Here is a 22,039-nt window from a genome sequence, read left to right on the forward strand (position 1 = left end):
TCTACAACTCTTTCTGACCTACAGCTAAACTATTGCTAATGCTAATTTAGATATCAATTTCCCAAGATTATTCTGATATGTGATATCAGGGTAATTTTCCTTTCTATTCACTCTCAACCTGTCTCCTCCATCACACCAAAGTTCCTATTTATATTATTATAATTATTAACCTCTTACCTATATTAATCATATATCACCAATATGCCAAGAACAGCCTCTATTTGTGCTGCATGTTATAGTTGAAGCCACACTACCTGACAGGCTTTGCATCCCTGTCTCCCACATCTATATTGCACCCGCAATACTCACCAGAAGGGGGAGGAAATCCACAAGCTATTAGGAAGAAATGTGGACTTTACTGAAGATTTTGGACAGAAGATTTAAGACGTAATCTCTATATCTGATCTTGGCCTGAAACATTTCATTCCAACATTTTCAAGTAGATCACTATCTCAAGCTTATCTTTTGGGCCATAGGTAACAGATCTTCTCTTTCTCTTTGGCACTTTCTCCATTAGTTAAGTATTAAATTTGTTCTGTGAATTACTGTAGCTATGACAACAAAGGAAGCACATGAACTTCATTTTTCTCCTTACAAGACAATATAATATATTAAAACAAATAAAATGCAATAATTTGATGAAAAGTCCCCCACCTCTTTTTCGGTAGATCTAAAGAAAATGTTCAGAATGATTATGGGGATATAATCTTCATTTACCTCACAATTCAGTCTTTCAGGCAGCATCTCAAGAATCAGGTTTTCAGAGTGCTTTTGAATCTCAAATTATGTAAATAAATGAAGTATATTTTATATTTTAAGATTGAACTTGGAGCTAAATAATGAGATATTTTATATTGCTTAATTATGAACATATACATAATCAGCATCCTGATTTAACTGAATAATTTATATATTGAGTGTACTTTACTTTCTGTTTCACTTTGCCTGAATGCTGAAATCAATGTGTTTTCCAAATGCCTAAGATGAATGATTTGCATGAATAATTATAGGAATAAAGGTTAATACAATTTTTTTTTTTGTATAGAGTTCATTTACTTTAGCATTGTCACATAATATTTGTAGGAACAGGAATAATGGCTCCATTTAGTCCTTTTAAATAGCGAGACCTTGAATTGGTGTACAAATTAAAGATACTGATGCATTAAACATTTTCTTAAAAAACCTGACAAAGTTGTAACAAATAAATGAAATGATTTACATACGAAGATTTCTGTTTCCAATCTGGACCATATCATTGAATCCAAGATTAGCATATGCAAAAGTCATCAGAACATCTATACTTAAATAATTACCAGGCATCTCAAACTTATCTAAACAAAACACTTGCTCTTCTCCAACTACTATTCTTCAGTCTTGCCCATCTAAGTTGAGGGCAACACCATCATTTCATCTGTTCAGTCTAGAAATTTTGAAATCATCCTTAGCTCCTTTCTTCCTTGCTATTAACATGTCCAAATGCATCAGTAAATTGCACTAGCTCTACCTTTGAAATGTGTTTAAACATGAACTAATTCGCACTGCCTCTGGTAGTAACATTTTGGTTCAAACCACCCATACAGATGGCCTGAATTTTTGCAATATTCTTTTGCCTTCTCCACCCAACTCCAGATCTTCTCTTACCACAACAGCTAGAGACAACATGTACAAATTTAATTCCAATCATATTACTTTTCTGCTCAAAACCCCAAGGGCATATCTTCTTTCTCAGCATAAAACCATAGTCCTAAATAAATCAAAGAAGGCCCACAATAATCCACCTCAACCCCACTCCCTTCTTGTTTATCATTTTGCACTCACCTGCTACTCAGTGTTTGCCTTTCTGTGTCCCAGTCACATATACTAGCCTCCGAATACCCAGGCATATGTCAATCTCAGGGCCTTTGAGTAGCCTGGAGCACTTCCTGTCAGATTCACACAAGATTCACTCTCTCACCTCATTAGGTCTTGACCCAAGTATCTTATCACTGAGATTTTCCAGAACCACTCTAAACTCCAACTTCCCCTTTGCTATATCCCTTCCATGCTCATTTTCTTTTCCCTTCCGAGTGCTGGTCCTCATCTGACATATTAGATATTCTATTTATTTGTGTTTTAGAATCTACCTTACCATTACTTGAATGTGTATTTCATCAGCATAGCGATTTTTGAATGTTTGTTAAATACTTGATCCCCAGTGTCAAGGACACATAAATACTTGTTGAGTGAATGCATTATGGAAGCAGGCTATTTAAACGAGAGAATAAATAATACATTATTTAAAATATTAATGTTATTTCTATATAATATTGTGCAGTAGGTAAAATTGGCACTACATTACCCATTTTGCAGTTGAGGAAAAGGATATAAAAAGATTCACAGAATTTCTTACATTAGAACATATGTTTCTCAAATCATTCAAACTTGTCATATATATTAGATTCCTACTGCTATTATACAAGTTACCACAAACTTAGAGGCTTAAAACAACACAGACTTATACTTCTGGATGTTAGAAGTCCAAAATAGATCCCACTAAGCTAAAATCAGGTGTCGGCAGGACCACATTTTTCTTGAGGCTCTAGAGGAGAATCTATGTCTTTGACTTTTCCCGCCTCTAGAGGCTGCCTGCATTCCTTAATTTATGTTCTCTGTGTCTGTATCACCCCAATCTCTGCTTTCATGATCACGTCTCCTCTGACACTCCTATCTTTCTTTTGACACTTGTGATTATATTGGGCCCACATAGATAATTCAGTATAATCTTCCCAGTTTGAGGTCCTTAACTTAATCAATTCTATGAAGGCCTCTTGCCAGGTGAGGTAGCATAAGTCTAGTTTTGGGGATTAGGAAGCTGCCTTCTCTAAAGGGCTATTATTCTGCCTACCATAACAGAATACTATCAAATACTCTATATCATATCATAACTGTAATCTTTTAAATTGCATGTTTATTTTTCCTAGAGGTTTAAATTCTGTAACTTTGATTTGTAAATTCATTTCAAAAGTTGTTAATCTGCATCTTGTACTGCAAGATTATTTTCTGTTACTAAGCATCTTCCTTTGAGATGTATAATATACTAGATTTCTTGTGTCTTTTCTTTGGGTTCTAATTATTTAAATTGATTATACAAATTAATCATTAACTGAAGTAACAGTTTTAGTCAAATGCTGTCTTTCACAACATTTCCCCTCATACTGATTTAAATAGGCTTTTTATGTAAGTGTTCAAACTTGTCAATATATTTGATTTTCTTCAAACCCTATTATAAACAGTATTTAAATTTAAAAATAGGAAAGAAGAAATACTATATTCAAGATAGTTATGGTAACTGGATCGTCCTCATCAGAATCTGGTCAGTAATAGATGAATGTTTACTATACGTTAAAAATCAATCACTTCTCTATGTCATGATCAGGAGCTTTGGAAAGTCAAAAATTTTATATTCCACCTTTAACATTCTTTTTTCCCAAAATAGCCATTGATAAATATGATCATAGATATATTAACATATGTTTGATATATATGAGATATAAATAGCAAAGTAAGTTAACTCTTCCTTTGACACTTGTAAACAGAAATACTGTCACCACAGTGAGTAAGCTAGGCTTCAGAGTTTGTGCTCTTAGTGATTCTGTGCAACACTGGTCCTCACAAATAAAGATGACCTTTAAAAATTTGAATTATCAACTTTGAACAGGTACATATCCAAATCAAAAATTTCTCCTGTGGTTCAATAAGTATGTAAGACAAAGTAGAAGACACCTGTACTGAAACTGAAGTAGAGTAGAAGATTTACTCCTAACAATGACTAAACAAGAAATATTTTTGTAAGGCAAATTACAAGCTATTAATTGAAATTGATTTTGGAAGTAATTCAAGATAAAAAAGAAAAAATACAGACTGATACTATATTTATATGAAGTATAAAGTATATAAAATATTCTAATTATATTCCATATTCATAGAACAACTTTTATGAGTAAAATACACAGAAAGGCTGACTTTTATTGAATGTTTCCTGAGTGCTAGACACTGATCTAAATCTTCTATATTAATTCATTAATTCACTTATATTGCACGGAACCCTGAAAGCTGCGTGTTTCAACCCAAACTTGTGATTATCTATCGATTATAAAAAAAAGGGATTGTTAAATATTCACAATACAAATCAGTGATATAGTCCACTCCATTTCACTCCCAATGCACACCTCTTTCATGATATTGCCAACTTCCAAATATTTAAAAGTTGCCCTTGACTTCCAGGTATTTCTTATGAGACGGGAATAAACTAATCTGCAGACCACTGTGAAATATTTCGAGTTGGATTTGCTGATTGTAACAAATAAAAATAATCAGTTTCAAGATTTTATAAGTGTAGACATAGGCAATTTGTTTTGGTTTAAACAAGCAGCAGCAATATTTCTTTGGAGATAAAGTACATGATCTAAGTTTAAGCACTTAGAAATTTGTTTTTGTGAAAACAATGAAAATAGAAGATTTATTTTTTATTATGACTGTTTTAATATTTTCCTAAACTTACATTCAACTATAACAGAAGGTGATTTATTGCTAGTACATTGAATATAATTGTGCTTATATAATTTCTTGCCAGAATCTAAATCATTCATAATAACAACTTTGAATTTATGGGACATTAATCAGGATATCAATTGCTGAGGAAGTGCTAAAAACAAGGGCCATGGTGAAAGAGAGGTGTAAAAAGAAGTTTGCTTGTAGACACTCAGTTACAGGCATACCATCTCATTTATTTCCATTCAAATATTAGCATAATATTTTGTTGAATTCATGCATTTTTTTCACACACCTGTCTCCTCACCAACCCCAGGTGGCCTTTGGCCTTTATTCTCTGAATTTGATTTGAAAATATTTAAATAAAGTGTTTCTAATAGTGTCATTAGCACTTTGTTATATAATTTATTATCATACTGGAACCTGGTAATATAACTTATTTAGCTTAGAAAATGAGATACTATTTAGCTTCCTCCATTGTGCTCTTATAAATATTCAAAATAGCATTAAAAACTGTATCTATATGTTGAAAGAGGCTGCCGTTGATAGCACCAACATCTATCTTTTTACTTTTAGTAAGGGTATTTTTAACAGGATACACAAATTCCCACTGCAGACTAAAATTTCTAGACTTTAGCACGAAAGGGTGTACTTTCCCTTCTCTTTCCTATCTACAGACTGCAACACAATTATTGTGTTGTGTTTACCTCTACCAAGTAAACCCATAACACATTCAACAGATGAGCTGTCTCCCAACATCATCAAACTTCCATACCTGCCTTTGCCCACCAACACAACTGTGCTGTAAGAATGAAATGAATTCTAAATACTGTTCAAGTTCCTGTATTTTGTTGTCCCTTATGCAAATAACCTAGCTCATATCCCAACCAATCAATTTAGTAGAAAGATACAGAAAAATTCTGGACAAAATAATAAGAACAATGCAGCCAATTCTAATAGAACAGGGAGAAAGCCGAGCAAGGACACAGCTATTGCTGCTGGAGTTGGTGACCTCCAATAAGTCCTGGTAAAAACATCACCAGGGATCCTTTAGAAGATAGATCATATACCAACAGAGTTTTATTTTTCAGCAAAAATTGCTGGATATATGCAAAGTTTTTTTTTTTTTTCCTGTTTCTTGTTACCAGTAGTAAAGTACAGATTGTTTATTAAAAGATTGCTCTACTCTAAAGAGGCAGCCTCAGGGAGAGGGATAAATTGGGAGATTGGGATTGACATATACACACTACTGTATATAAAATAGATAACTAGTGAGAACCTACTGTTTGGCACAAGGAACTGTACTCAATACTCTGTAATGACCTATAAGGAATCTTTAGAATTTAATTCCTTTAGAAAAGGAATCTAAAAAACAGTGGATATATGTATATTTATAACTAATTCACTTTGCTGTACAGCAGAAACTAACACAACATTGTAAATCAACTATACCCCAGTAAAAATTAATTTGAAAAATAAAGAGGCAGACTGAGCAGGAAACAACACTGTATCCCTAATCTTTTCTCCATCTCTTCAGCTAGACTTTGGAAGCCAGTCCAGCTGAAAGTACCAAATTAAAGACCTGTTTTTCTTTACCACTCCAGCCTATTGCTCCAGATGACCATAATGCAAGGTCAGTGTGTACAGCTGAGTGATGCACAGCAGTGAAGAAGGCAAGTTAGGGCTGAAATCTAGCTTCAGCTCCATTCAACATGCAATGAGGTTGGCTGCTCCGAGAGGCTGGATCCCCTTTTACTTCTTACAAAGGTCCTGTTCACTTACTTAGTCGATGCCTGTGGGAGTGCCTCAGCACAGAGGGGGACCCTCTTTCTCTACTATCCATCCAGAGCAGTATGGTATCTCATATGTAACTCTCACTTTGAAGCCTGCTTTACAGTAGTTGTCACTATCAACAGAAAGGGATGGTAGAGTTCTGAGGCTAATAAAAATTTTTAATAAAAAAACTAGAATATTAGAGATATTCTAATAAAAATATCAGACATGAAACAAGATAAACCAACTATTTAAAAATATGATCTTTGTTGTAGTTATTCACACGTGGAACTTATTAGAATCAAGTTAGCTGGAATTTTACTGTGCATTTTGTGGGAGTCAACAAACCATAACTACTTGGATTGAAAAAACCTGGGAATGTGCGACTATTAGCAACTCTAGGTTCCAAGCATACCCTGCAAAAATCAGAAGAAAATTTTGGGCAGATTTCAAGGATGTAATTTACCTTTTCCATCACTATCATCAACGTGGCCACAGAGTAAAATGAACAAAGAATCTCCAAAGAGAACAGAACCCAGAACTGCCATATAAACTCATCAATAGGACTTCCTTGAATACCAGGGCAAAGACTTATCATATTCATGCCTCATATGTATTGGCAATTGCTGTGGCAGAGAGGTTGTTTGTTTAATATGCTTCCATTTTCTAAATGGGAGTATTATGGTAGTTATCATGTCCCTATTCTATTTTATACTTTGTATGGGAGAGGATTTGGTTTATTATTTGATATAAAAACCTGCTAGAAATGATTATTTGACATAAAAACATTATGGAATTTTACCTTGGTATAGTAAGCGAAGGGGTCCTTGCTTTGTCATTATTGGGTTAAAGATGAGTGTATTTTATTTGTGGGAAGAAGCATCTACATGATCACCCAGCTAAACACTATGTCCTCTGCCTTCATTAGGTGTGTGACTTAACTTTCTGTTTTGGGTAAGGAGATATGAACAGAAACGATGTGGTCAAATTCTAGATCATTTCCTTTAAATGATATGAATTGCCCTAGCTTTTCTCTATTCTTTTATCTCACTGGCTGGAACTCTTTTTCATATTGTGGACAAAGGCCGATGGTGATGGAAAAGTAGAAGATGAAAGAAGTCTGGTTCCCTAATATGATCAATATACCATAAAAACCCTGGAATATCTGTCTGATGTGTTAGATGAGAGATACATATTTTCCAGCACTGTATCTTGAGGTCTTATAATTCATAAGATTAGATAAGTCAGTAATAAACTATTTTGAACTTTCACTAAATTTGAATACTTGCATGGAGATGGAATAGGTATTTTGAACAGCAATTGTGGTTTTCTGTTAATCATTTTTGCACTCTGGATCACTTACTGTTGCATAAGATGATTTATGCTTAGCATGTGTCTGGCACACAGCATTCACTCAATAAATGTTTGTTGAGTGAATTCATTAAAAAAAGTCCATCACTATTTATTCATCTTTCATTCTTTCCAAAGACAAGAACTGTGCCTGGAGAAAGTTTTGTAATCTCCATAGGGTTACTAGAATTTTAACACTATTCTAATGCCTTTATCAAAACACAAACATATGAGCCAAATTGCCCTCACAAAGCCAAAATGAAATTAGCATTTGACAGAGCAGTTCCAAAATAAATTACCCTAAACAGGCTCTTTCCTCCCTTGTAAGTGCAAAACTCTGCTGTTGAGCAAACAGGCTTTGGGGCTGGATAATGAAATTTACGTGATCTGCTCCTCCTTTAGCTTTAAGCATCATTTTGCTCAGAGCTAGGTTTTGGGACTCAGTTTTAGTAGCTTCTCATTAACTACATTCACTTTGTAGATTTTTACATTCAGTGCCTCTCCGAAGTAGAAGTGAAGGTGTGCAAGAGCAAAGGGATGTTGTCCTCTCACAGAGATGAACTATGTAATGTCTAGTCATCAAGGTAGGAACGGATTTCACACACCAAGCATCCATTGACTCTTGTCATCTTACCCTATTTTTACCCTATTTTGTTGTATATTATGTGATCTTATAGCAACTCTGGATTATATTTTAAACCACTCCAAAAATACTATAGAGTAGGTAGAAATGAAATAGTTAATAAACAAATATTGTTTTCATTTTCCTTTTATATTTATATATCAATTTGATTAGTTTAAAAAACAACTGATTGAAATATATTGTTAGTCCTACTTCAATGTGAACTATATAATATACTGGCAAGAAAAAAAGATGACAGGATAAAAAATGAAATCAAAACTAAAGGATAAAGCATATTAAAGGTGATAAGTGCATAAATACAGAAGTTCCTCAATGTAGGCTATCATTATGTTTTGGTTAGTCTTTATTTAACTGTATTCTATATACATCATATTTATAGATCTCTCTTTTTTTCATTCATTTTCCTCTCAGTGCTTCACTGAAGATAATTTCCATTGAACTCTTTCAATTCACTCATCCTTTTCTCTGCTGAGTACACAGTTTACTCCCTATGAGTGTCCATTCCTTTATTAACATATAGAAGTTGTGGGAAGTCACCTCAATGTGATAGAAAAATGGCTGTTTGAGGGATAGGTGGCAGCTACACTTAGTTCACTTTTGCAAATGTCCTGGAAGCGTGACTTGATGTGTCAGTGTTGCAGGCCCCTCCTTACAGTGGGATGTTTCCTCCTAAGTACATAAGACTGATCGATTTCACATTGCCTTTCAAATCCAGTGCCTCCCTGTCACCCTCCCCATGCCCTCCTCACTATCCCATAGATATAGACTTCACAGGGCCTCACAGATCTTTATCACTTCTTCCAGAAATTTCTATCTTTTGGAGATTTAGAGCTCAGCTCGTTAGATTTTCACCACATGCTGTTTCGTAACCTGGTAAATGTCTAGAGTGGAAGACCTGTCTTAAATATGTTGAAGGTTTCCCTCTCTAGGTTTTGTCTCCTATGTATTGCCTAAGAGTAGGGGCCAGCACTGGGGCCATTCCTCGACTGTGCTCCCAGAAATAGTAAATCTGAGTTCACATTTTCATATAGAATACAGTGCACCACACAGATCTACTTTCTAGACAGAGTTATAGAATAACTCCCCCATAGTCGCTGGGGGCTTCTCTTTCTGATGTGAAATTTAGAAGAGGGAGGTTAATAGGATACACTATAAATTCTGTTTCTGCAGATGATCTTCAGGTTGCAACAGGTACTCATCCTCCCCCGCCTCGTCTATTCATTCTAAATTCCCCTCAACTCAGCTATCCCTTCAGCTATCATTTTGGTAGTTTTTGGTGATGGACTCATTAGTAGGATCCAAGCCATTATTAGAGAGGGATCTGAGTCTTTGACAGTTATATTCTTTTCAGGATTGGGTTGTCGTTCCACTCAATTCACAATTAGATTAGATCAATGAAGAACGCAGAGGCACCAATTGTCACATAGGTTCAGTATAAATTACCCCTTGCCCTCATTGCTTGATGGCAACTCAACCACTGTCTGCTCATTAGGGTCATTTATCCCTGACTGCATGGCAATTCCTACTCAAGCTGGCCACAAGAAGTCCAAAACATCCCGGAAACAGTCAGAGTTTAGAGTTTATTGAGATCCTTCCCATGTTCCTTGACAAGAATGGGCCTCCCTTTGGTGACCAAAAGCTCCAATCCCACACAGCCCAGAATCACAGGGACCGGAAGCACAAAATCTCTAGCAATAAGTGGGATAACTGGGTGACTCCTGCATTCACACTCTTTGATCCCAGACACATATACATATTCTTCCTGTTAGAGACACAGTACAAAGTCTGATTTAATGCATATACTGTATCCTAAAAGGATCTTTCCTCTCTGGAATTTAAATTCTTACAGTTTTCCTTTCTTCCACAGCTATCTGATATTTCTAAACTATATCTTTTAGTATTATTAAATTGTTTAGGGGGCTTCCCTGGTGGTGCAGTGGTTGAGAGTCTGCCTGCCGATGCAGGGGACACGGGTTTGTGCCCCGGTCTGGGAAGATCCCACATGCCACGGAGCGGCTGGGCCCGTGAGCCATGGCCACTGAGGCTGTGCGTCCGGAGCCTGTGCTCCGCAACGGGAGAGGCCACAACAGTGAGAGGCCCGCATACCGCAAAAAAAATAAAGTTTAATGGTTGTAATGACTTTTGGTTACCTTTTACATTCAGAAATAGAAATTGCTCCAGTCATAACCGTTCATATATGGTTATGAAACAGGAAGGAAGGGGGCAGGGCACAACCTTTAAAAGAATGACATAGCCATAGAGTATGACAAAAACTTGTTAGAACCAACTAGATCCAATATGGCAGAAGATTCGACTTCCAGTGGACCTTGACCCTCATTATATGCTCATTATAATACATTAGCATCTAAATGACACACCCACCAGCACCATGACTGTTCTGAGGCTAACCATAAAAAGCCAAAAAGTGGGTGGTGGCCCAATTCCTGGAAATTCCCGCCCCTTGCCTGAAATAGTTGGACTAATCTTCCCATCATTAGCCTATGAAATTAACCAGCCCATAAAAACTAACCATGCCATGTTTTGGGGTCTCTTGCCTTCTGAGATGGCCCACACTCTGTCTATGGAGTGTGTTCCTCTCTGAATAAATCCACTTCTTACCTATCACTTTGTCTCTCACTGAATTCTTTCTGCAAGGAGACATAAAAATCCTGAGCTTCATTAAGTCCTGAGACGAGGTATGTGATCTCATTTAAAAGACCATGGGTTCAAGTCCCAATCTGAGGTGCACGGTTTCAGTTAGAGTCTGGAAAAGACAAACCAAGTTATTAACGTGTAAACCATTGGTTAGAGCTAAAATTGGAGTAGCTGATGCTTATATCATACATTTAAAAAAAAAAAGGTTTATATTGTTTGGAAGTTTTATATTTATCATGCATTCATCCCCCCTTTTTTTTTTAAATTTAAAGTAAACTCAAAGTTTACAGCAAGAAGTTTGCTGCATTTATTTCTTTTTATTTTATTTTATTTTTTAAAGAAATGACAATTCACTAGGTGTCCAAGATATTTCCTCAGCCTGCCTTTAAGAGAGATTGCAAGGTCACAAACATACAAATAGCTTGAGACCCCCCAAAACATTAAACATTCTATAAAAAGTGAGTTTAGGTATATCATTTCAGGCACACAGAAAATCATACGTGAAGGCACCAAGACGGGAAAGAGTTTAATTCAAGAACTGAAAAAAAAAAAAAAAAAAAAAAGAGCTTCTGTAAATAATACAAACAAAGAAAAAGAGAGTGTTCTAAGATAAGATTGAAAGGTGGGCCATTGTTAGTTTGTGGAAGGGACTTTATAACATAGTAATCACTTGATTTTTTTTCCTTAGTTATTGGAGAGTTGTGGTAGTGAATGAAAAACCAGAGCTTTTAGAATTCGCTGTGTCCAAGAGTATTAACTGTTATGAAACTTTCATTGCAAGTTACACCCCTGGCATACATTAACCATGTGATGGAGAGCTAGGCAGTGCCTTAATATCTAAAACTTTTATACTGTACTTTTTAAAGCTTTAATTTTGAGGATAGGAAAAGGATATTTGTCTGAGTATGAATTCTAAGTTGTATATATTTCTTGTCATTCTAAAAAAGTGAATTTGTGAAGCAAAATTTTGCTAATGTTAAACTTTAAAATTTAATATACCAGGTTATTAAAATACTGCCACTAACTAGTTCATGGACTGTAAAAGTAAAATATGGCCGACTGTTAAAAGTATATGAAGAAAATTTAATTTTTGTGTAATTGGAATTAAAAGAAAACCTTAAAATCTTAAAATGAAAATAAAATAATACTTTTCAACAAAGAGCTTAGTGATTAATATAACAGGAACTAGATATGTGTTTGTTAGATATAAAGCATATGTAAGCCAAATTACCAAATAAAGCAATTCAAGAATTCAAATAGAATGGAAAACAAACAAACAAACAACTCATGCTTTAATCTCCAGAATCTGTGAATATATTACTTACATGGCAAAAGGGACTTTACAGTTAGCTAAATTAAGAATCTCAGGTTGGAGAGATTATTCTAGATTTTCTGGGTAGGTCCAATGTGGTCATAGTGTCTTTTTAAGAAATAGGTAAGGGCACCAAATTTACAGAGAATATATGTAATGAAGGAAGCAGAGTTGGAGTGATGCACTTTGAACGGAGTAAGGGGCCATGAGCCAAGGAGTGTGGGTGACAGCTAGATGCTGGAAAACTCAAGGTAACAGATTCTCCCCTGGAGCCTCTGGAAGGTACTCATGTCTGTTAACACCTTGATTTTGGTCCAGTGAGACCCATTTTAGATTTCTGACCCTCAGAACTATAAACTAATACATTTTCATTATTTTTGTTGTTTTAGGCCACAAAGTTTGTGATACTTTGTTTTGGCTGCAGTAGGGAATTAATACAGCATCATTTCTGCTTATTCATTCCTATGGTCATATTGCCTTGCTTAACCCTGCAGTTTCAGAGATATATTACCCTTTATGGGGAGGGGAGTGACATAGCAGTGAAAGAGATGAAGTAGGCTGGCTAGCTGCTTCACAAGGAGGGTAACGGCTGCCCTGTGATTATTGACTCACTGATTTCTGACAGGGAGAAGATTGCAGTGGTTATGTCAAGATGGTTGTCTCTTTCCCATATTGTCCTGATCGTTGATCAATTTTCCAGGTTTTCTGTCCTGAAACTGTACTTCTCTTTGGGGTGTTCTTGACTGTGAAGGGACAAACAAGCATCAACACCTTTCATAACTCAACACAAAAACTGTCAGGCTAATCTCTTTCATGACTGTACAGCAATTATGTAACCAAATTTAACAATACCAGAGCAATGGAAACTTTGATGGAAAACAGACAAAATCTGAACACAAGTAACCATATTCTGAGAAGAATTATTTAAGTACAAATGTTCTCTTTAGTGAGATCACTGTATATTAACAAATCTATATTAGTCTAGTCTACCAGACAGAATCAACACAGTCATCGGGGGGAGAGGGTGACAGATCAACCTGCCCAATAGATTCAAGCTTTTAAAACAAAGTAATCATGGTACAATATGCAGTTTCAGTAAAAATAAAACAGCGAAATAGCATTTACCTTTGAATAGAAACATAAATAATAAGATTTAGTTTGAAAATTCTGAACATAGATATAAGCCCAGTACTTGCATAATTTATTCTAAGGCAAAAATTAAACAAAACAAAACAAAAAAGACTGCTGAATTTAAAAATGAAAGCCTGATTGCATTATTTCTTTATAAGCTCTATTATCCTAATATTCTAGGAGCTGATAAAAGCAGTGAGATTTGATCCCAGTTCTTCAAAATGAGGTTTTGAGCAAGCACTAAAGTCCTGAAAGCCAGATTAGTTTATAATACATTCAACTCATCACCATAGGTCCTAACATGAGGCTGACTTAAGCTCAGGGTCAAGCAAAGAACTTGGGAAGAAACCAGACTGGTGACAATCTTCTTTGTGCCTCCCTGTGACAAGAAAATAATTTGAAATCTTTTCCTTGTCTTTCCTTTTCTTCAAGCAGACCTTCTTTAAGGCTGAAATATGTAGAATTGTGGCATAAATGTAATGCCAAACATTATAAGCAGCCTTAATTACAGTGTGATTATGTAAATAATTATACATTGCTTTGTTTATTTATAAATATTTCATCCCTACCCTAAACACAACTTATATTTTTATTCATAGCTGGTTCACCAAGCATGACCTCCACTCACATCTTGAATAAGTGTAGAAGAAAACCTTAGAAAGCAAAATGCAGTTTGGTGAAGTTATTGTATCTACTTAATGATAAACACATTTCTTATATGACATATATAGCATCATTTAAGAAATTCTTCTTTGTATTCAAATGCTCTATGCTATATACATTGGTATAAAATTAGTTAAACAAAAAGCAGCACATAAGTCACATATTATTTTAAAACATGAAACATACATTGTGATATCTGAGAAGGCCAAATATTTGAAGCGATAGATGGCAGTATTGTTGCATATTTTTACGTGCGTTCCAAAGCTTTTGCTCATTTTACCCCTCAGCCAACAGCTTTCATTACTTTCTAAAGTTTTATAGGTCAATGTATGAAGACATTAGAAGTCTTAATTTGAAGATTGTTTTTTTTTTACCTAGGCAACTTTGATTTGCATTTCTTCTCTGTGTAAAGGACAGTTCCCAGAGAACCACAGAAGTGGGAATAAAAGGTTTCCATTCTTTTACATCTGGTTTGCACAGCTAACCCACAAGCTCACGGGACTGTGAAGCTGGCACAGTGAACTGCTATGGATTGGTTCATCTTATCCTTCCTCAGTTTATTGAGTTCCCAGTGTAATTTCAAAACATACATTTTATAATATTTATTTAGCTTTAAAATCTCTTTGATTTCAATGTATTTTTTTGATGCTGGGGTTAAATGATGTTCATCTATTTTCACATAACTTGTTATCTGATATCCCGTAGGTATTTTTAAAGATCATTTTTCAATGAATGACTAGATCTTATAAGGGAGAGAAAAGTAAACTGTTCATCTTTTAAACAGCACTAAAGAAATGTATAGGAAAACTGTAATAATGAAGTAAGCTATATATTCAGAAGAAGGGAACAAAAGGGAAAATGAGTAGTGGGTTATCCAGTTTACATTGTTTTCTAAAATTTCAGCATGTAAGTTGAACTGCAGGACCAAATATACTGAGTTTAAGCTTTTGCTGCACCAGGAATAGTGTTTGATATCCAAGGAGGCAAAGGATATTTCTTGCTGCATCCAGTGAATTTGTGTTGAATATTTCTTTCAAGTGTACTGGTTCTCAAAAAAAAAAAGAAAAAAAGCCTCAAAAGCTGTACTCTGTTTCCTTTTTTTTTTTTTCCATAAAAAGATCAGGTATCAATTGAAGTTAATAGATAAAGTAAGAAAGTACTCATTTAATCTCATCAATTTTTTGTGAGGGCTTTCAGCTCTAAGAATGGAGTTTTAAAGTGTCACACTTAACTGATGTGCTATCAGTGTTCCTTTTTTGTATCTTCAAAATAAGTTGGCAGTATTCTGTAATTCACCACAATAGCAATTAATGTGGGAGCAACCTGAGCTTCTTTGTACACTTTATAACATGATCACAACTCTATAAATAGTTTTTATTTCAAAATACCTAAATGTGACCAGATGACACAACATGATTAGGATCAACATTTGTTTTTGAGTGTTGACACTGCCTCTAATTTTTTGTCTCCAGCTTTAATACCTAACCTAAGCAAATAATGACAGTTCATTTTTCTCAGTGTTAATTTATCTTCATGATTTTCAATAAGCGTTTACACATACTACATAATTCTATCCTAGAAACTGCCTTTTAAGAGAGTTGGCTCAGTTTTTGCGATACCGATTGCCATTTGTGAACCACTAGACACAGTCTGAACAAATCGAAGATCCTCAGTCAAATAATGAATAAATGGCAGAGACTACAAAGGACGGTCCTGAGAATCTGACTCTGGAACCTTCTGCTACTCTTGGCAGCTTACAATTAGGAAAATTAGTATCTCGAAATTATTCCTTTTAAAGGCTCAATGAATATTGAAAAACATTTAGTTCATGTTTAGAAGCACAGATAAACATACAAAGAGATCATTTTACTGTTTTTCAGAATGTTGTCATATGAAGTAATAGAAATTAGTAAATAAAAGAATTTATTTAATAATTTATTTGTGTCCATAAAGTACTCCATGTGTACTGTTTGAAAATAGACTATTATATGATTAATAATTTGTTAAAAATATGGTTATTTTTTCAAATCTATAAATGTTTTTTTAATTATAAAAGATAATTTATAATATCAATCAACTATATAAAATAGCTTTTTTAAACAGTGAAATTGCTGAATCCATCATAAAATAATGTCAATACATTACAATGTAAGGAAAAGAAGGCATCCCCCAGTAAAGTTCTTTTCAAAATTGTAGAAACATAATCTATGTATATGTGATGTGACTTCAGCAGAATCTGTCCACACTCATTAGCTAGGCCAGATCACAAAGTCTGTTCCAAGTTAAAAATGTAAAGAGAATGGAGACAGGCATATATTTCAAGATTGGTTTCACTACACAGCTGTGCAGGCAAAAGAACAGTGCAAAGGAGGCTATGTAGTAGATCAGACTTGAAATGGGTTTTGTGTCAGTGTTCTTTCCCTTGTTCCTTATAAAAATGAAGGAACCACATATACAGAGGGAGGTTTTTGTTTTCCTTGGGCAAATACCCAGGACTGAAATTGGTGGATCATATGGCAATTCTATTTTTGTTTATTTTTTGAGGAAACTTCCCACTGTTTTTTACAGCGCCTGAACCAATTTACATTCCCATCAACAGTGCCCAAGTGTTCTCTTTTCTTCACATCCTTACCAACACTTTTTATTAGTTATCTTTTTGATGACAGTAATTTTGAGGTAGTATCTCATCTTCTATATGTTAATAATAAACTACCAGAAAAAGAAATTAAGAAAACAATCCCATTTACAATTGCATCAAAAAGAATAAAATAGCTAGGAATAAATCTAACCAAAGAGGTAAAAAACTTGTACTCTGAAAACTGTAAGACATTGGTGAAAAACATTGAAGCCATACGTACATACTTAATTTGAGAAGTTTATTCCAAATTGTTTTCCAACATATTTGTGAAATTTTTATTTTGAGGAATGTGTGAGTTCTGATTGATTCAGATATTCTCCAACTTCATTATTGTTAAACTTCAATTTTTCCTAAACCTATAGGTGAAAAATAGAATCCTAATTTTTTAGTACTTTAATTTTTATCACCTGGTTTTCTGATAAGGCTGAGCATCTAGTATTAGATTTTTTGCCTATTTGTTTTATTTACTCTGTGAAATGCTTATTTATTTTCTGCATCCATTTTTCTTTTGCATTGTCTGTCCCTATTTTATTGTTTTATAAGTGTTTCATATAGATTTGCATTTACTTTCAGTTCATAGATTGCTTTCTATTTTCTCTCTTTAGGACATTACACTCTTCTGAAAATCATAAAGGTATTCTCTTGTGTTATACTCAATAAAAATTGATTTCTTTTGATGATGAGAGGGCAGCATTCTTTTTTTTCAAAAATGGAAAACTATTAAAAATGATTAATCTTTTCCTTACTGATGAAAGGCTCCACCTCCATTGCAATCAAGCCTAAAGTTTCCATACACAGATCTACTTTCTAGTTGTTCTAATGTATACCACTGGATTATTTTCAACAATTTAATATGTTTTTCTCTCCTTGAAATATTATTTAATTTTTTTTATATTAAGGATATTTTTCCTTTAAAACACAGTGTTTCTCCCTACTCCACTCTTTCTAATATCTGGAAATTTTGTGTAAATTTCTTTCTATTTATTACTTTAATTCTTAGACGTGTTTACTAGTAAAATCAACTGGATCTAAAGTTTCTTTGTTGGCAAGTTCTGTTTTTCATTTTAAATTTGTGATAATTTATGCATAATGATATTCACCTCTTTCTAATATATCAGATTGAGAAAATTTCCTTCTATGCCTGGTTTATTGGGACTTCTTATAATTAATCAATTTAAATTTTGTGAAGTGCTCTGTGCATCTATTGATAAGATTGATTATAGTTTTCCTTTTTGTTATGTTTCAGCCTGTTGATACAGGACATTACATTGATTGACTGCTAAAATTTGAATTAACCTTACATTTCTGGGATAAAATGCACTTGGACATAAGGTTTACTCTTTCTATATATTACTGGATTCGAGTTGCTAATATTTTATTCAGAATTCTTGCACTTATGAGGGATATTAGCCTTTAAATTTAGTTTAGTTTTGTTTTTTTATTTCTCTATGTCTTAGAACACATTTGTCTGGTTTTGGTAGATGCTTTCAGCTTCACAAAATGTGTTGGGAAATGTTTCTGTCTCTTACTTTCTAGAAAAGTTTATATAAGACTGGTGTTATTTCTTTTTTTCCTCGAGTATTTGAAAAAAATTACTAATGAAGCTATTTAAGTCAAGATTTAACTTCAGGGAAGGTTTTTAATTTAGGAATTAAATTTTTAAAGTAAATACAGGATAATTTAAGTTATCTACTTTTTGCTGAGTGAATTTTAGTAGCTTTTTTTTTTCCCAATGATATTTGTACTTTAAATCTAAATTGTTGAAAGAGGGAAGCTTTCGAAATATTGATTTAATTTCTTTAATAATTGAAAATATTCAGGTCTTTTACATTTTTTAAGTTAGAGGATGTTTGTGTTCATGAATTTTTTATTCCATCAATGTTTTTACATTTATTTGTATAAAAGTGTTTCTAATTTTATCATATATTTTTAATATCTCTAGTACCTGATCTTAGTATTTTTTTGTGTGTTTTCCTTGATTTTCCCAGGATAAGTCTTTTTAGTTACAATTTTATTAGCCTTTATAAAGGAACAGATTAGTGGGTTTTATTTTTTGATAAATTTATTTTTATATTTTGTTTTGTCTTATTTCATTGATATCTATTCTTAACTCTGTTATTTGTCTCTTACTTCTTCTGGATTTAAATTACATCTATTTTTTTTTCAAACTTTATGATATGGATTCTTGATTCACTTATTTTTAGCATCCTTTTCTTTCTAATACAGCATATGAGGCTATGAATATTCTTAAAGCACTGCTAAAATGCATTGCACAAATTTTGATTTACTATGTTTGATTATAATTCAGGTGAAGATATTTTATGTTTCTTTGTAATTTTTTTCTTCACCCAAAGATTAGAGTTCTGTTACTTAATTTCTAAATATATATAACTTATTTCTTCTTTGTTCAGAGAACATAAACAGAAATTAGTAGACATCATTTATTTCCAGTTTCTAGATAAATCCTTTTCAAGTCAGTTTTCAAATATGTGACTTGATTGGCAATCTAACTGATAGCAACTCAAAAGTCTGGAGTAATTTAAAATATGAGTAACACATTAATAAGTTGAGTAAGCATGTACATTATATTTTCTTGGGATTGATCATTTTTTAAGTGTTTAAGCAGACCTTCACTAACAGCATATATTTAAGTAATTTATTTAATATGGTTATAGAGGCCAGACACCAGGATAAGTAAAAAGAATTAAGTACCCAAATCATATCACTTTGCTGCAAATTTTATTACTTTTCTTTAGTTCTATGCCTTATAGTTTGAGACTTCCTTGATTTAATGGTTATCAAGAGTCGCTTTTGGTGCCATTAATAGATTAATCAGCATTAAATTTGCCCTAACAGTTCTTTGACCTGAATGAATCATTTTCATTTTTTTTTTTGGATCATTTCCATTAAAAACTACATTTTGTTTTAGAATAATGTATTTTTCTTCTTTTCTGAAACCTATGGCACTATTTCATTTTTAAGAATTTGTTTTTTGGAAAGATGTTTTATTCATAATTGCTCTTCAAGTGTTACAATAATTGATCTATCAAATCTTGAGGGAGGGCTGGTTGAATTGATACTAAGTCAATGAAAGCTCTTAAAAATGAATGAGTTATGAGAATGAGTATTTCAGATTTTCCATCAGTAAAGTTCAGTTTAATTCCTGGTTGGAGAAATTTCCCAGGTTGTAGCACAGGGAGAGGGCACACATGTGGAGAATTCTGTTCTCACTGAGTTATGGTGATTAAACTGTCTTCTGGGGAGGCCAAGGCAGCTAGAATTCCAAGGCAGACTATCAGAGAACAGAATGCTTTACAAAGAGAAAATTCTGGGAATCTATAAAGGTCCTCTTCAAGCCTTCCTGTGAACACTGATCAACATATGTGCATGAGGAAACTAGGCAAGTCAAGGAAAGAACCACCCAAAAGTGTTGCAGGAAACAATACTTGAAGCTAACACAAAGCAAGGAATAGTACATATTCTCGTAACCTAGATGGAAAATTTATGGGCCATGATGAAGATGACTCAGGGAGTTTGTGCCTTATTATTGAAATATAGTAATATTAAAATTAACTATATATTCAAATTAACCATAGTAATTATTGAAAATATCTATATAGCTGAATAATATATTGAAGTTTTTACACCATATTACAGAACAAGCTATAGAATTGTTATAGAAATACAAAATATCTAGGACCCAAAAAGGTAAATTCTCAGTGTCTGTCATTCAACCAAAAATTAACAGACAGGCAAAGAAGGAAAATATGGCTCATAATGTAGAAAAAACATTTAATCTATGACCTAGAAATGACATAGATGTTAGAATTAGTAACAAGAATATTAAAATAGTTATAACAGTGTTCTATATCTCTAAGAAGCCAGAAGAAAGATTGCACCTTTTTAAGTAAAGACATGAATATAAAAGAGTTGTAAATCAAATTTCCATGAAGAAACCTAAGATCTGCAAGGTTAAAACAAAATGCACTATTTGAGAATAACAAAAGCTTAAACATTGAATGAATAAACGTTAGTTAACTTGAAGACATAGAAATAGGAATTATCAAAAATGAAAGACAGAGAGAGAAAAGATCGAAATAAAGGTAAAAAGCATAAGTGAACTGCGGAACAATATATGTTGGCCTGATACATATGTAACTGAAGTTTCCAAAGGAGAGGAAGATAAGAGTGAGGCACACACACAGACAAAAGTGATGGCTCAAAATTTTCAAAATTGAAGAAAGATTAAACCCATGTATTAAATCATCTATGTTTAATTTTACTAAGGAACATTTAGGAATATATGAATATATAGTGAATAAATAGTAAAGTCACCAGTACGAAAGCTTGAGCAAAGAAATATAGTTCAGCACAGGAACAAAACCTTCTGGACTATTTTAATAACTCTATTATATCTTTCCCAATATGTAGTAATTTCTGCACTTGTGGTGCGTTATATGTTAAGACTATTTTCTTTTCATTGAAATATGTTATTCTTTTGAGCCCCTTCCCCACCATATCCATTTCCTCCTTTCCTTACATTGTTTTGTGTCTCCAGAGGTCATCATCTATGCACTGCATCAACAGGCTCACTTATTAAGTCTTCTTGTTGGGTTTTCCCGATGGGACATATTTTTAGTGTCTCTTCTTATTTCTAGCAGTAGCTGTAAGCCTCTACGATTATAATTCTTGTTGGAGAGCCCTTCATTTTTCTGTTTCGAAATAATTTTGTCTTTTACCATTTAAAGCCTAAGAATAGTTACAGATTTCCATTGTTACTAGTATCTGCATCTTTTCCCATTCCTTTTCGGCTCCCTTAACCCCAATTATACCCCTGTACAATTTTTCTTTACTGTTTTCTCTTCTGTTAAATTCATTTGAGTGTGCAATCTGCCTCCTCTCTGATGCACTATAACATATCTTTCTCTACATAAACTGTTGACATGACATTTCAACAGATATTACCTTTTCATACTGCATCATAGGCTATTAGTCTACCTTCTTCCTTTTGGAGTATTGGTCTTTGGGCCTGAAAAGGAAGGGACTGGTACTAAAGAGGGTACTAAGCTAGGGTACAAAGTAAGAACTTCTGGTTATGAGATACCACAAAAGTTGGGAGGAAGGTGTACTGGACATCTGCCAACGTAGCTTTTATTATAAACCCCCAGTCCCCCCTTAAATAGAAGTACAAATCATAGTAAAATTGCATCAAAGATCACATGTCTGGAAGTTTATGATAGGCATGTTCAGAGCAGCTGGTCACCAAAAACATCTCCTTTGTAAATATATATGAATATTTGTCTATCTAGCAATATTGTGCTGTTACACAATAAAATTATGACAA

This window comes from Delphinapterus leucas, chromosome 4 (genome assembly GCF_059928025.1).
Source record: "Delphinapterus leucas isolate spDelLeu-1000000601 "Yukka" chromosome 4, BTC_Dleu_Yukka2, whole genome shotgun sequence".
NCBI lineage: Eukaryota > Metazoa > Chordata > Mammalia > Artiodactyla > Monodontidae > Delphinapterus > Delphinapterus leucas.